General features: G+C 52.2%; 1 protein-coding gene across 7 annotated transcripts in view; it reads left to right on the top strand.

The window, feature by feature from the left end:
* LOC120392635 (maestro heat-like repeat-containing protein family member 7) overlaps nucleotides 1–10938 on the top strand; it is a 51530-nt gene extending 40592 nt beyond the window's left edge. For 4 of the 7 annotated variants that reach the window (XR_005591747.1, XR_005591748.1, XR_005591749.1 and 1 more), the window contains 2 exons: nucleotides 6710–6938; nucleotides 9973–10938. The gene's annotated coding sequence lies outside the window, so the exon portion shown is untranslated. Of the gene's footprint in view, nucleotides 1–657; nucleotides 942–6709; nucleotides 6939–9972 lie in introns of those variants that run through there. The other 3 variants (XR_005591745.1, XR_005591750.1, XR_005591746.1) reach the window with 3 other exon arrangements.
* Nucleotides 10939–15211: the final 4273 nt, after the last annotated feature.

Below are 15211 nucleotides of genomic sequence, written 5' to 3'. Positions count from 1 at the left end.
TGGACGTTTGAAAGAGCGCTGGCGCAGTTTACTGACTTGGTTAGATCTCAGCACAACCAATACTCCAATTGTAATTGCTGCTCGTTGTGTGCTCCACAATATCTGTGAGAGTAAGGGGGAGACGTTTATGGCGGAATGGGAGGTTGAGGCAACTCGCCTGGTGGCCAATTTCGCACAGCCAGAGAACAAGGCGATTAGAAGAGTGCAGCAGGGTGTGCTGTGCATCAGAGAAGCTTTGAAAGACAGTTTCATGATTGGCCAGGGTACAGTGTGACACTTGTGTTTGTTTATCTTGAAGTTACCCGCCCCCTATATATATGAAAGGAAATAAAGTCACAATTGTTTAAAAACCATTCTTTAGTATTCATTGCACAACACATGGAGAGAAATCAGAAGGTAAATGGGGGGAGGAGGGGTTGGGTTAGGGGGGTGGAGAAGAAGGGAAGGAGAAGTCCAGAAACCAAATCAAAAGTTCACATATGCCAACTTTCTGCTGCTTGGGTGAGCCTCTGGGGTTGAGTGTGTGAGTCCCCTTAGCCTCCCTCGTCGTGTTCTTGGGCGTCTGGGTGAGGAGGCTATGGAACTTGGGGAGGAGGGAGGGCAGTTATACAGGGGCAGCAGCGGCAATCTGTGATCTTTCTGCCTTTCCTGCATTAGGTCCACCATACAGGGCAGCATGTCAGTTTGCTCCCCCATGAGCTCGACCATAGTGTCCTGCCTGCTCTCATCGCGCGCGTCCCTCCTCTCTTCGTGTTCCTGTAATGCATTACGTGACAGCGCAATTGTTTACCACCACGCATTCAGCGGGGCCCTATCAGCGCTGGAGGACTGCATGAGCTCGGCGAATATGTCGTCCCGAGTTCCTTTTTTCTGCCTTCTAATCTGGACCAGCCTCTTGGATGGAGTAGATTGGGGCTGCGTTGAAACATTTGCATCTGCAGGAGGAGAAAAAGGAAGAGTAGTATTTTAAAAGATACTTTTCAGAGAACAAAGGACACACTGTTTCTCAGTGAAACAGGCAATTCATAGTACACAGCACATCACACACAGCCGGGCAACAGAATTCAGCTTGCAGCCGGCCATGGTAAGCCCTAGGGGCACGCGGGGTTCTGTTTCTTCCGCATTCATTTCAATACTTTCAAACTGCTGGGCCCCCTTTCTCATAGCAAGCAATGCCTGGTAGGTTTGCAGTATAAAAGGAGGTCCTGCAGGCTCTCTGGGATGATTGCTTCACACAACACACACACACACACAGACTCGCACCCACTGCGTGGCTCCGATGAGGCTCTGAGCAGGGATGAGCCCTTTAAACTAAACGCAAACAGCCCAACGTGGCTGTGTTTTCCCCACCCCCCCACCCCGCCACCGCATGGCTCCGATCAGGCTCACTTGCCAGAAGTACCTTCTCCAGGATCATGGAAGTGGGGGTGGGGGCTATTGGCTCCTGCATTAAGAATAGTTCCTGGCTAGGGATGAAAATGGATTCCCCACTTGCCGCCTGTGCACTGTCCTCCTCCTCCTCCTCTTCGTCCTCCAATAACTCATCCTCCTCGCTCCGTTCAACTTCCTCCTTGGAGATATCCACGGACAGTGGTGGGGTAGTGGTGTCGTCACCCCCATAACTGCATGCAGCTCACGGTAGAAGCGGCATGTATGCGGCTGTGACCCACAGCGCCCATTTGCCTCCCTGGCATTTTGGTACGCTTGCCTGAGCTCCCTGATTTTTGTACAACACTGCTCTGTGTCCCTGGAGTAGCCTCTTTCCGTCATGGCCCTGGAGACTTTAGCGTACGTATTTGCGTTCTTTTCTTTTTAACGTAGTTCTGCCATAACAGATTTTTCTCCCCAACATTCGATGAAATCCAGTACCTCCCATTCGGACCATTCTGGAGCTCATCTGCGAATCCGGGACTGCGTGGTCTCTTGTGATGGTGCTCTCTGCATGATTGCCTATGATAGTGGACTGTGCTGCTGGTCACCTGTGCTGCTGGTCACCTGTGCTGCTGGTGACCAAACAGGAAATGAAATTCAAAAGTTCCTGGGGCTTTTCCTGCCCACCTGGCTAGTGCATCAGAGTTGAGAGTGTTGTCCACAGCAGTCACAAGGAAACATTCTGGGATACTTCCCGGAAGCCAATAACTTCAAATTGCATCCACACTACTTTTAATCCGGGATTGCGATCTCGATTTAAGCGCTACTCTACTTGCCGAGGTGGGGTACAGAAATTGGATTAAAGAGCTCTTTAAATCGAAGAAACCAGTTTGGTCATGTGGAAGGAATGATTTTTTTTTCTCCAAATTAACTCGGCTAATTCCGAAATAAATGACTAGTGTAGACCAGGCTTGAGAGAGGGAGAGTATAGAAAACAGCAAGAGATCATTTTTGGTTAGTGAGAGAAGGACAGTATAGAAAGCTGCAGGGAGGGGACACAGGGGAGAGAGAACCCTTGTGGCTGCCTCTGGGAAAAGAGGCTCACAGCCGCCAGCATGGTTATCTCCGCCTCTCGGGATAGCTAGATAGATAGATGTGGTGTATGGAGATAGATAGATAGATAGATAGATAGATAGATAACCCTATTGGCTTTACGCCCTTTTACATTTTATGTGATTTTTCTCTAATCTCAGCTCCTTGAACTTTTTCATGGTCCAAAGCGAACAACAACCCTGGAACTCATGCACACATGGAATTGGTGTGTAGGAAGGAGCCCAGGGAAGCTGAACTGGGTTCAGATGTGTTATTGACTACAAGCCAGCCAGCGTGTTATGGTTGGACTTTCCCTGCTGACCCAGTGGCAGACCACTCCACCGCTGTTAGGGCCCTGAACTGGGACGCAGTGGAACGAGAGGGCCTGGGTTCCTCTACCCCTACCACCCCAACGTCAGGAGTGGCAGCCTCCCCACCTGGTTGTCAGGAGGCCTGAATTGGTCTGGCACCCGCCTGAATCCGGATGCCAGACGGTTGTGCTGACTCTCCCACCAGAGAGCTAACCTCTCCTAGACTGTGACAGCTCTGCTGGACTGTAGGCCAGAGCCCCCCTACCTGACTGCTGCCCTACCCTGATCAAGGGCCAGGCAAATGAACCTCCTGCTGCTCTGCCTGCCTGACTGTAGGCCAGAGCCCTTTCTTGATTGACGCCCTGCCCTGATTGAGGGCCCCGGGCAAACAGACTCTCTACCGTTACTTGGCATGACTGCAGGCTAGGGCCATTAACACTGAGCTAATTGTCCCCTGAACCAAGGTACCCCCGGAAGTATCGTAGCAAGGGGCATGGTCAAAGGGGCTGACGGCGCCAGAAATGGGGATGGGGTGTGGAAACCTGCCAAAAACTATATGGTGATGAAAGCTATCAAATGGTTAACTACTCTGTAACGGGCCGGTGTGGCTCCCCTCCTCCCCTGGGAGGGTTGAGCCCCGGACACCGGAAGGAGCGGGGCTACAGAACAGTGAGCCCGCCCCTCAGAGGGTCAGGCGGCGACCCAGAAGTATAAACGCCGGCCATCCGAGCTCAGTCAGAGCCCAGCCACCGCCGGGAGCAGACCTGCCCGAGGGAGCTCGTGACTGGGAAGCCACTGGGGCCCAGAGCAGTTGCCCGGACTGGCCGGAGCTTCCCCTCGCTCGCTACCGGGAGGGACCGCCTGAGCTTCCCCGTGCCACCTACGACGAGGAGCCACCGGAGACTTCCCCTCTCCGCTGTTGTTACCCCGAGGAACCCCCGGAGCAGCACTGGCTGGACTTCCCCAAGGAACTGCCGGATCTACCCCCCACCCGGGCTGCGAGGAGCCCATGCTGTGGGACTTCCTGGGAGTGGACGCCGCGGACCAGGTAGGGCCAGAGGGGGAAATTGGAAGTGGCCCGGGGGCAGCCGACCCTAGTCAGGCTGCAGATCAACCCATACCCATGTCAGTGTGTTGCGGTGAGGATCCCCACTGACCGTCAGCCGTGGTAGCCGCTGCCTAGGGCCCCGGGCCGGGACGCAGTGGAGTGAATGGGCTCAGATCCCCTGCCACCCCACTCATGGGTGGCAGTTTTCCCCCTCACCCCAGTGCTCAGCCCCTGCCCCAAAGGGCCTGATCCTCCTAGACTGTTTGCTGCTCAGCCCCTGCCCCAAAGGGCCTGAGCCTCCTAGACTGTTTGCTGCTCAGCCCCTGCCCCAAAGGGCCTGAGCCTCCTAGACTGTTTGCTGCTCAGCCCCTGCCCCAAAGGGCCTGAGCCTCCTAGACTGTTTGCTGCCCAGTCCCTGCACCAAAGGGCCTGGGCCTGCTGAACTATTTGTACTGTTGCTCAGCCCCTGCAGCAAAGGGCCTGGGCCTTCTTGAACTCTTTGTGTCGCTGCCCCACCCCTGCACCAGAGGGCCTGGGCTTGCTTGAACTCTTTGTGTTGTGGCCCAGCCCCTGCAACAGAGGGCCTGGGCTTCCCCAAATGTTGCATATTGTTGCTCAGCCTTGCAACAGAAGGCCTGAGCCCTAATTGACTCGTGTATTGTTGCTCAGTGTAACGGGCCGGTGTGGCTCCCCTCCTCCCCTGGGAGGGTTGAGTCCCGGACACCCACGTTTACAGTTGGTACCAGAAGTGGGGAGTCGAACCCTTGCCTCTGTGCGAAGGGGCCGGTAGGTGGGTGGTGATTCACCCCCTTCCTAGCCAGGAACATGGATATGCAACGGCTGTTCCAGCTGCTGGTGGAGAGCCAGGAGCGGCAGCAGGCAGCCCAGCAGCAGCAGCAGCATGCCGCCCAGCTGGAGCAACAGCAGCAAGGAGATGCCGCCCAGCTCCAGCAACAGCAGCAGCAGCACGCAGCTCAGCTGGAGCAGCAGCAGCAGCTAGTACAGCAGCTGGGGAACCAGCTGCAGCACCTCATGGGCCCCGCACCCCACCCCGCCGACTGGCCAGCAGGGGAGGGCACTGGGGTGGGGGCCATGTTCGGCTGCCCCCCTGCGCCTGACCAAGATGGGCCCGGACGACGACCCCGAGGCCTTCTTGGTCATGTTTGAGCATGTGGCCCTTGTCGCGGGGTGGGCCTGAGACCAATGGGGCACTCTTTTGGCCCCGTATTTGACTGGGACGGCCCAAGCGGCCTACTGTGGACTGGCGACAGAAGAGGCCAGAGACTATGACTGAGTAAAAGCTGCGATCCTGGACACTTTGGATGTCAGCCCAGAGACCTTTAGACAGCGGTTCTGGTGCCAGACCTACCCTGCGGGCGCCCATCCCCGGATGGTGGTCCAGACCTTGAAGTAGGCCTGCTGCCGGTGGCTGCAACCAGAGGTCAGGACGGCGGAGGAGGTCACCGAGCAGGTTGTCTTGGAATAATTTGTCCATACCCTGCCGGCCCGGGGAAGGGCCTGGGTACTCCGACACCGGCCGGCAACCATGGCTGACGCCATCTCGCTGATGGAAGGCTTCCTGGCTGCGGAAGCCTCCATAGGACCCACCTTCCGGCCACCTACCTCCGGGCCCGAATGCCCCATAATGAGAAGAAGGCGACCAACCTGCCCAGCCAGCGAGGTCCAGGCCACGGATCAGAATCCCAGCTGGGGTCCCAGACCCAGCGCTCAGACGCGGCTTCCCGGCTGGCAACCCCAGCCTTCAATCAGGGGGCCCTGAGGGCCCGTCGGAGCCCCCCTGAAGTACCCGAGTGGCCCTCCCTCGGAGCGGGTGTCCCGAGCTCGGTCCCTGCTTTGGATGCGGGAAGGCGGGGCACCTACAACGGGACTGCCCCGAAATGGACTGTAGCTTTGGGCAGGTCTACGCAGGAGCCGGCCGGACCCGATTACCACAGGTCCCCAAACTCACGGTCCCGGTGATGGTTGGGGACCAAGCCACGTAGGCTTTGATTGACTCTGGGTGTGGCCAGACGTTGGTGCGCCAGGCTCTGGGACCCCCGGTCGACCCCCGTTTGAAGCCGATCCGTCTGCAGTGCATTCATGGAGACGTCCGGCCCTACCTGAGCACTCGAGCCCGACTAACAGTGGGTGGTATCACCCGACAATTAGTAGTCAGGCTGCAGATCAACCCATACCCATGTCAGTGTGTTGCGGTCAGGATCCCCACTGACCGTCAGCCGTGGTAGCCGCTGCCTAGGGCCCCGGGCCGGGACACAGTGGAGTGAATGGGCCTGTGTTCCCCCTGCCACCCCACTGATGGGTGGCAGTTTTCCCCCTCACCCCAGTGCTCAGCCCCTGCCCCAAAGGGCCTGAGCCTCCTAGACTGTTTGCTGCCCAGTCCCTGCACCAAAGGGCCTGGGCCTGCTGAACTATTTGTACTGTTGCTCAGCCCCTGCAGCAAAGGGTCTGGGCCTTCTTGAACTCTTTGTGTCGCTGCCCCGCCCCTGCACCAGAGGGCCTGGGCTTGCTTGAACTCTTTGTGTTGTGGCCCAGCCCCTGCAACAGAGGGCCTGGGCTTCCCCAAATGTTGCATATTGTTGCTCAGCCTTGCAACAGAAGGCCTGAGCCCTAATTGACTCGTGTATTGTTGCTCAGTGTAACGGGCCGGTGTGGCTCCCCTCCTCCCCTGGGAGGGTTGAGCCCCGGACACCCACGTTTACATACTCACATGCAGCCTCCTCCGCCCCCTTGTACATAACAATCCTCTGTTTCATTTTGATGTATGTTGATGTATTTTAATGCTTTTATTCATTTTATTTATTAAATAACTGTGTTTACAGTAATATAGCAAGATATAAAATATATACACATCTTGTCCTGTACACAGAACACAGACCGCTCCACTGGATCCCACAACCCATACAGGGAGAAAGCCGTAGAAAATGCTGACATCTCCAAAATCATATCAGGGCAAGAAAAGGCACTTGCTGTTTGCAACACTTGTACAGGACAGACACAGGGTGAGGGCTAGACTAAGTGGCCATGGTTAGTCCTGCTCCATCTCTACCGTCTCAGTTTCCATCTACAGCTGTTCACACTCAAAATGCAGGACAGGGGTAAGGTTAGCCCGTCACCAAAAGAACCTTAATGTAAAGCAGTGTTCCTTCCTGCGCCTGGTGGGGATCACGCAGACAGACAACACCCCAGGCTGGGCATTGTCCCAGGGCAAAGCAGGGCTGTAGCGTAAGGTGGAGTCGTCCCTGGACGAACAGGGTGAGGCATGGGACAATGCAGCTGAGAGTTGCAGGGCTGGGCACCAGAAGAATCGCCGGGTGGAACAAGCCCTGCTCTGGGTCAGTCCCAGTGCCATTGGCCCACTGCCTTTGAAGAGGCCACCGATGAAGGCCATTTGTCCTACTCCCCTGGGTCCCGCAACCCAGCTCTCCCTGGAGAGAAACTTTGCCTTGAAATCTTAAAGCAAGCGACTTTGTTGTTAGGGCTGAAGGGGGTGGTGGCATGGGAGACACTGACCATGTGATGACACCAGTCAGCTCAGAGAGAAATCTGCCCCTTGTGTTCTTTGGGGGATTGTACCTTAAAAAGGGGTCAGCGGGAGGTGGAAGGGCTGAGTGTAAAGGACCAGGAAGGAAGTAGGGTCGTGGGAGAGGGTCAGTGCCAGGACATCCCGTTGCTAATGAGAATCCGCCTTCCAAGTAGCACCGCCCCAGGTCCGTAATCCTTATGCTGGAGAGCACTGTGAAGCGGTCTCCCGCTGAGCCACATGGCCCTGCCCAACATAAGGGCTGCAGAGCAGGGCCCTCAGAAGGGTCCTGAGGAGCATGAGGGATGGGACCCCTCGGAACCACAGGCTTCCCCCAAGGCTTTGGGGGCTAAAGGAGTCGGCTTCTGAAGTGGACACTGTGCCCTGTCACCAGGGATTAGAGGGAACGGGCTAGCACTCTGGCTCTGCAGTGCTAACAGCTAATCCAGGGCCTGAAAGGGGTGAGCCGTGGAGTACTAGACCTTAGTCCAGTAGTGTAGCTAGTGGGGTGCAGGGGAAGCAGCTGCTTCCCCTCAGCACATTTTCAAAAAAGCCATGCCTGAGGCGAGGTTACCATGGCACCAGGGGCAGGGCCCATGCTCCACTCTGAAGCTTGGCCTGCCTGGCTTCCCCCAGCTTGCTGCATACCCCGCCTGCACCCATCAGCTGTGTCTCCCAGCAGGAGGGAGACAGCTGATCCCGGGGCGGGGAGGGGAGGGGAAGAGAAGAACTGAACTCCAGCAAGCTAGGCTCCTGCAGGCAGGCTTTGCTGGCTTCCCCTAGTGTGCTGCATAAACCCTGCTCCCTCCCTGCCTTGCCGATTAGCTGTCTCCCAGCAGGAGGGAGACAAACAGCTAATCAGCTAGGGAATGGGGGGAGAGGGAAAGAACTGAGCTCCAGCAAGCTGGGCTCCTGGGGAGGAGGAGAGGCTGGGGCCTTGGGAAAGAAGGGGGTCAGTCAGGGCATGCCCCCTCTAGGGGGCAGGGGCACCTGCCCACAAGCCATCAGCTGTTCAGCCAGGGCAGGGGCAGTAGGGTAGCTAGCTAGGGGAGTGCGAGTGCTTGCTGATTAGCTGGTTTTTGGCCACCAGCCAATCAGTGAGGGGAACTGCTCCTGGAGCAAGGGGCTGAGCAGCTGAGACACCCCAGCTCCTTCTCCTACCTGCTTCTTGTGGCACTGTGGCAGGTGTGCTTTCTCTGGCTCTGCAGCAGCAGCTCCTAACCTCTTACCCAACTAAAGGCAGCCAGTAGCAGCAGCTGGTAAGTGTATTTCAAAGGGGGTCTTTCTTGTGGTGAGGCTGGCTTGGGGGCGGGGGACTGGAAACCCTCCAGGTGGCTGTGAGAGCCAGCACCTGGCTGCTGGTGGGATGGCTGTCTGCCTTATACTGGGATTGGGAATTAGTGCCCTGACATGCAACTCCTCCTATTGTGCCAGTGTAGATCCTGCTGTTAGTACAGCTATTTGCAGGTGCCCTGTGTTTAGCTGAAACTTTGGACTTAGTTTAGTGGGGATGGACTCAGACTGAGAGCTAAACTGACACTACTATCCTGCTGTGTGGATCCCAGTGTGCTTGTACTGTGAATGTTTGGCATGCACATGTGGCTATATTTATCTCATTGTGCAGATGTGCTTGGTGTGATGATGACATTATGCTAAGATGAATCGTGAAAATAGTGTCCTGGTGTGATGGTGGTCACTCTGTGCTGTTCATGTGAATCTTGCATTTTTGTATGCTGGGTTGGTGTAGCCCTGTTGTTCCCAGGAAATTAGAGCCACAAGGTGGGTCAGGTAATATCTTTTATTGGAGCAACTTTTGTTGGTGAGAGAGAGAGAGAGGGAGAGAGCGAAGCTTTGGAGCTTTCATGGAGTTTTCTTCTTCCTGAAGAAGAGTTCTGTGAAAGCTCAAAAGCTTGTCTCTCTCACCAACAGAAGCTGGTCCAATAAAAGATATTACCTCACCCACCTTGATATATATTCCCCTCCGCCCCCCGCCATATTACCTCATCCAGCTTTCCGGGAGTGAGTTTTCATCATGACATGGGAAGTGCTCTGACTTGTCCTGACTTCTCTGTATCAGCCCCTCTAACTTGCACTGCAGCCCAGTACTTGGGGGCTGGGTGCCTGCAGTGCTGAGATCTGTGAGATCAGGGACTCACAGACCCAGCTGGGAGGGAAAGGGCACTCCTTGTCGGCCTCTCTCTCTCTTGCTGCCTCCTTTTTTCCGAGTGCCTCATGATGCATAGAGTCAGCGTGGCTAGGTGCTGCATTGGAGAGCCTCCCAGTGCAGCCCCCAACCCCCTCTGCCCCATGCGAACCCTCAACAGACCCTGCCCACCTCTGTCCGATTGTCTCTCTTATGTGGGGGACTGTGCCCCCACCCCCTGTTCCTGTGTGCTGCCTGCTTCCAGGGGCCACAGATTGCAGAACAGCCCCCTCAGGAAAGATGAGAGGAGCTGTCCCATCAGGTGCGTGCACAGCCCTCCGGAGCACTGCTTTGTCCCGTTATATCCGAATTCATGTTATATCGGGTCGTGTTATATCGAGGTAGAGGTGTAATTTAATATGTCGTGTGGCACCTTTTTTTATGTGTTGGCTCCCCCTGATTTTAGAACCTGGCTATGCCACTGCCTTAGTCAGCCCTGCCGCTGCAGCACACATGGTAGCAGATGAGACAGAATGAGTCCCAGCTCCAGGAGGGTACCACAGCCAGTGCTGCGAAGGGAGCTGCATGGCCTGTACGGCTGGGAGAGGACAAGGGTGGTCATGGGGGAGAAGAGAGCCTGGCAGAGACAAAATACCGCGAATTATGCAAAAACAGGGCTGAGCAAAATTGTCTCCAGTGTCCGTTAGGGTGGATTTCCCTGCACCCAGCCACCCAGAAGCAGGTAAGGGAACAGGGCCCCTGGGTGCCACGCTAGGGGTACATGCAGTGCCCACAGCCATTCCAGGGAGGCAGCTCAGATATGTAACTTACATCCCCACTGGTCAATTTCACCATCGTTCTGCAGGAGGCGCCATTGCTGCAGAAGCCCTGAAGGCTACCTGCATTGAACCGTCCCTCCCAATGAAGGCCAGGGCCTGGAGCCACTCCCTGAATTAAACCCCCTTCTTGTGCAGTGGGTAGGTGAAGGCAGCCAATGGCCTTTCAAGTCTTGGATGGTTTCAGGGCCAGAAAGGGGGATGGAGAGAGAGGAGGTCGGGGAGAGGTTACATCCACCCTGGACTCCTCTCTGCATTTCACCCCAAGTTACTAAGCTACAGCCTCCCCCCGCCTCTGGTGCCAATGCTGAGGAGACTCTTGGGGGGTGAATTGGTCTCCTGCACCCCTCACTCTCCTTCTCTGTTACCTGCTTCCCACAATAGACAGACACAGTTAAACTCTCCCAGTGTCACAGTTACTGTCACTCACTGCCCCTGCACAGAGGCATTTGTTCCCTGTCTTCCCAACTTACATGGTACCATGGGGATGACTGCACCCAAAAGAACCTCTCGATTTGTGCTGTCCTTTCGCCTGTGTTGCCCCCTGAAAGCACAATCACATGCAACCACTAGGAGGCAGATTTTGAAGACAAGAAACCAATATAAATCCATAGTCCTAAGAGGCGAACGCCCCCAGCTACAGACAATAGCAGGGGTACGCCAGGGGGTGTGCTATGAGTTACTGCCCCACAGAAGGGGTGCGGCATATATAGTTTATGGGAATGTGCTTCCCCTTTGATTGTACATTACAAGGCTGCTCCTTATTCCTGTGATTAAGCGGCATTGTGCTTTCAGCCAGGGCTGTTCCAGGATTTGCACCTTCGCATGAGGCACATTGGTGGGGGGTGCGGTCTGGACCGGGCACCTGGAATTCCAGTCTCCACGGCTGGCGAGCTGCCCAGCAGTACGGCTGCAGGCTATGAGTCCTGGGGGGCTCGTGGCATTTCTCACACTGGGTGGCATATGCAGATGTGCTCAGCACTGGCCTCCTTCTGCTCCCACTGAGGTCAACAGAACGGCGCCTTCCCTCCCGCTCGCCATGGGAGCAGAGTTAGGCTGACGCTGAGTGCTCTGGACTACCCCATCCAGAGCGTCCCCTCCTCGCCAGGCTTTTGGCAGGCAGCAAGCCCCTGGAGCTGGCATGTACAGGAGAGCGGAAGTACAAAAGGTGGCTGGAGAACTCAGCTGGGAGGCAGCCGCCAGAGGAGCCAGATGCCTCCTGTGAGCTCCCAAGCCGGAAGGCTGCTGCTGACCCCGAGGGAGCCGAGGACTGGCCAGGGCCATTTACAGACCCAAGCAGGGAGGAGCTGCAAGCTGTGAAAGTAGAATGAATTATATTGTAAAAATAAGAATGGATTAAAGAAATGTTGTATGTACCTTTAAGCAGAAATAAGAAATGTTGAAATACAGGTGCCAGGAAAAGAAACATTAGGCATAAACAATGGTGCTAATGGCGAAACATTAACAGAAGATCGGGAGTTGCAGCGCTGGATGTGCCTTGCAGGTGTGGACGGTTACTAATTGCAGCGCTGGAAAGCCTCTACCAGCGCTGCAACTTGCAAGTGTAGCCAAGCCCATAGTTAATAAGAAAATAAGATATGCATGCCTAGCCCAGGTAAACTTATCTGATTCTGCTTCCTTTGTTATCTTGTTAAGTTCTCACCCTTTTATCTGTATAAATAAGATAGTTTGTGTCTTGCATGGGGCTCACATTATCTGGGTGCTATTAGTAGAGCGCTGTGCTAATAAAACAGAGTGGTCTGACAAACTGTGAGTCCTGAGTCTAACTTTGACAATTTGGAGGTTCCACCGAGATGGCAACCGTCTTCACTGGGGCTGTGTGATTCCTGACTGTTTTTTGTAGGACGACCATGGTAGCTGGCACCTGGGCATTTGGCCCGAGCGGTCCTCCACCAGAACGGAAAGGCGCACAACCACAGTGAAGTCTACGCCATTGAACCTGTTGGTTCCCTCTCTGTTCTGGTAGGGATCCTGGGATCTGACATCAGGAATCTGGTCAGGTAATTATTTCTGTGTTTTGTGCGGACTGAGGACTGTCCTGTCTCTGTGTCTATCCATCCTCCTGTGGAGTGTTTGAGTCTGGGTGCCATCTCTGTCCAAGGATCGGCCAACCAAGGGGTTCCTGTCCCCGCGGTCTGAGTGAGTGGAATCTGCACAATCGCAGCTGCACCGCACTTTGGGTAAAACCCCTGGTGTGAAAGCAAGGGCGATTGAGACAGTAGCCTGTGGGCTCCTTTTGTATGTTGCACCGGGCATCGCTCTAAAGAACCCGAATTTCCTTCTTGTGCGATTGGTGTGTGAAGTCCTCCTGTATGGGTAACCAGCCGTCTAAGTCGGGACAGTTCCCTAAACGAACGCTGGCTCATTTTATATATTTAGGATGGGTCTGGACTCCTGAAAATTTCTGGAAAAATGGTCTAGGCTAACTCAGGGGGATTCCAAAACTCAGTGGCCACTGTTAAAATCTTGGAACAAAGACCGAGTGGACATCTTAAAGAACAAACTCGGCCAACCGAAGACTAAATTGGCTAAAGAAGAGGTTAATTGTTTCATTCAGTGGTGAGAAGAGGCAAATCGTAGCTGGACAAAATCAAAACTCACCTCTCTCAAATATTCAAATAATAAGTTAAAATCTTTATTAAAAGCCTCCTCTCCCACCACCAGACTGAGCGCTCCCCTTTACCCCATTCTCAAAACCTCCACCCCGGATCGATCCAACCCCATTAATACTCCCATCTCATTGTAAAAAGGACAAAAAGCTCCTTGTTCTGTTCCCCTTTGTTGTCTGCTTCAAAAACTGATTCTTTAGTGTTCCACTACCAATTCAGCAAAGAGGGTGAGCTCCTCAACTAGCCCCCACCCTTCCTGGTCCCTTTCCTTAAACATTTCTTTCAAAATTGTGAAGTGACCACAATATCACTCACAAATGGTTCATTGGGAAAAAAAAGCAGGATTGGGCCCAGAAAAGCAGGCAAGCAACAGATAAAGAAACTGAAAAACAGGTTGGAAGCCCTAAGGGCATAGTGTTGGCAGTAAGAAAAGCAGTAAGTGCAGGCATGAACCCCTGGAACAATACTTAAAATGGTGAAATCTGAGGTGATAAAGGTGTCATTTTGGGAGATCCAGTGATTTAAGGAAAGAGAGTGAAAAGTTAACTCTACAGAGGCTGGAGAGAATTAAGCAATTAAACCTTGTGAAAATGTTAAAAAGGACCATGTTAAAGAGAGAGAATTCTTGGTTTCTTTGCAGCCATTCTGAAGGGAAAATGGGCCCTTTTCCAGAAGAATGCCTGTAAATAATCCAAATATATATATACAGCTATGTAAAAACAAAGCAGTGTAAAGGAATGTTAAGGACAAGAAAATGTGTATGTATCTATTTGTCTGTGAAAATATGTAATGTTCTAAGAATCTAAACCAGCACATCTGGTTTGTAAAACTCCTGTTTTGTAGGTGTAAGATAAATTGGTTTTGTTTTTGTTTTTAATGACACTAAAAATTCATTTGACTCTTTTAATTTAAAGTTTCAAAACAGATAAACCTTTTTGCAAGACACAGGTAATTAGTGGTGTTTGGCTTTGGGATTTAGCATTTAACCCTTAAGGGGTAACTTGATTCTTTATAAAATGTAAAATGTTTTTAAATAAAGACCAAGTCATGGCTGCAATAGGGCAGTCAAAATCAGGAGAATAGGGAGAGATTCTGGAGTCTTTTTGTTTGTTTGGATGGGGGTTTTTTTTGTAACAATAATAGATAAGAGCTGTAGTGAAAGAATAAGAAATTAACAGTGACCCTCTGAAGCAACAGCAGAGGTGAGGTGCACAAAACAAAAAGAAGCAACGTTAAAAACACTGAGCCTTAAAATGGCTCTGTGTAATCAGACTGTCACTTTGATAAGGGTACATGAAAACTCTGTAAAAACAAAAGAAACAGTTACACCTTATGTAAAAATTGATATGGCTAATGTTTAAAAAAAAAGAGTTGTAGTATAGAAGGAATGCGCTTTTTTCCTAGGACATATGCAGTGTATATTGTAGAAAGGGGTAAAAGAAATGCAAATGAAACGTGCTGCTGAATTAAAATCCTGTTAGGGCTCCAAAAAGAGCCGCAATAGATTGTGTTTTCTTTTTCAGATCTCTGTGTGTTTTGCAAGCAGGAGCTGAAAGTGGAAAGAAATCAAAATTCTGGTGGAAGTTGATTGTGTCCCTTTTAAGACAGAGTCTCTAAGCCCTGCTGATGGCTTTGAATCCAAAAGCCAAGCCTGTGTTGATGCAAATGACCTAACTGATAAAGTAAGGTGAAAACTGCCAGCACAAAAGAAATTGCCTAAATAAAAGACATGGTATAACAAGATATCTTTAATAGATATGACGCTAATGTTATTGTTAATATTAAACATTGAAATAAATGTAATGTTAGTAAGCACCCCTGTAACAACGTATAGTGTGTATGATTTTTGGAAAAATCCTTTAAGGTAATATGGTAATGATGCTTCTCAGCTATTACCTGTGAATAAACTTAAAGCTTAACACAGCAGGAAAAAACATTACAAACTTGGTCTGCTATATAAGAAGAAAAACTTGAGGTACACCACCTCATGGATTTAATAACTAAACAATGGAATAATTTCCCCATAACCCTTAAAAAGTAGAAGCCATTAAAACCTGGCCTGCCTATAGAACAAAAACACACAGGAAAATATGGGGGTAATTCCTTTGTTTTGTCTGCAATCAGCAAGGGTATTTGTAAAAGAAAGGAATCTTTTAAGCGATAATCAATGCCAGCCTGAAAGGGGTAGAAAAATGTTATTTTTGTCTTTCAGAAAATCAGAAAAAGCTAATACCAGCTA

Source organism: Mauremys reevesii, unplaced genomic scaffold (genome assembly GCF_016161935.1).
Source record: "Mauremys reevesii isolate NIE-2019 unplaced genomic scaffold, ASM1616193v1 Contig106, whole genome shotgun sequence".
In the NCBI taxonomy this organism is placed as follows: domain Eukaryota; kingdom Metazoa; phylum Chordata; order Testudines; family Geoemydidae; genus Mauremys; species Mauremys reevesii.
This window is presented reverse-complemented; position numbering and strand designations above follow the sequence as displayed.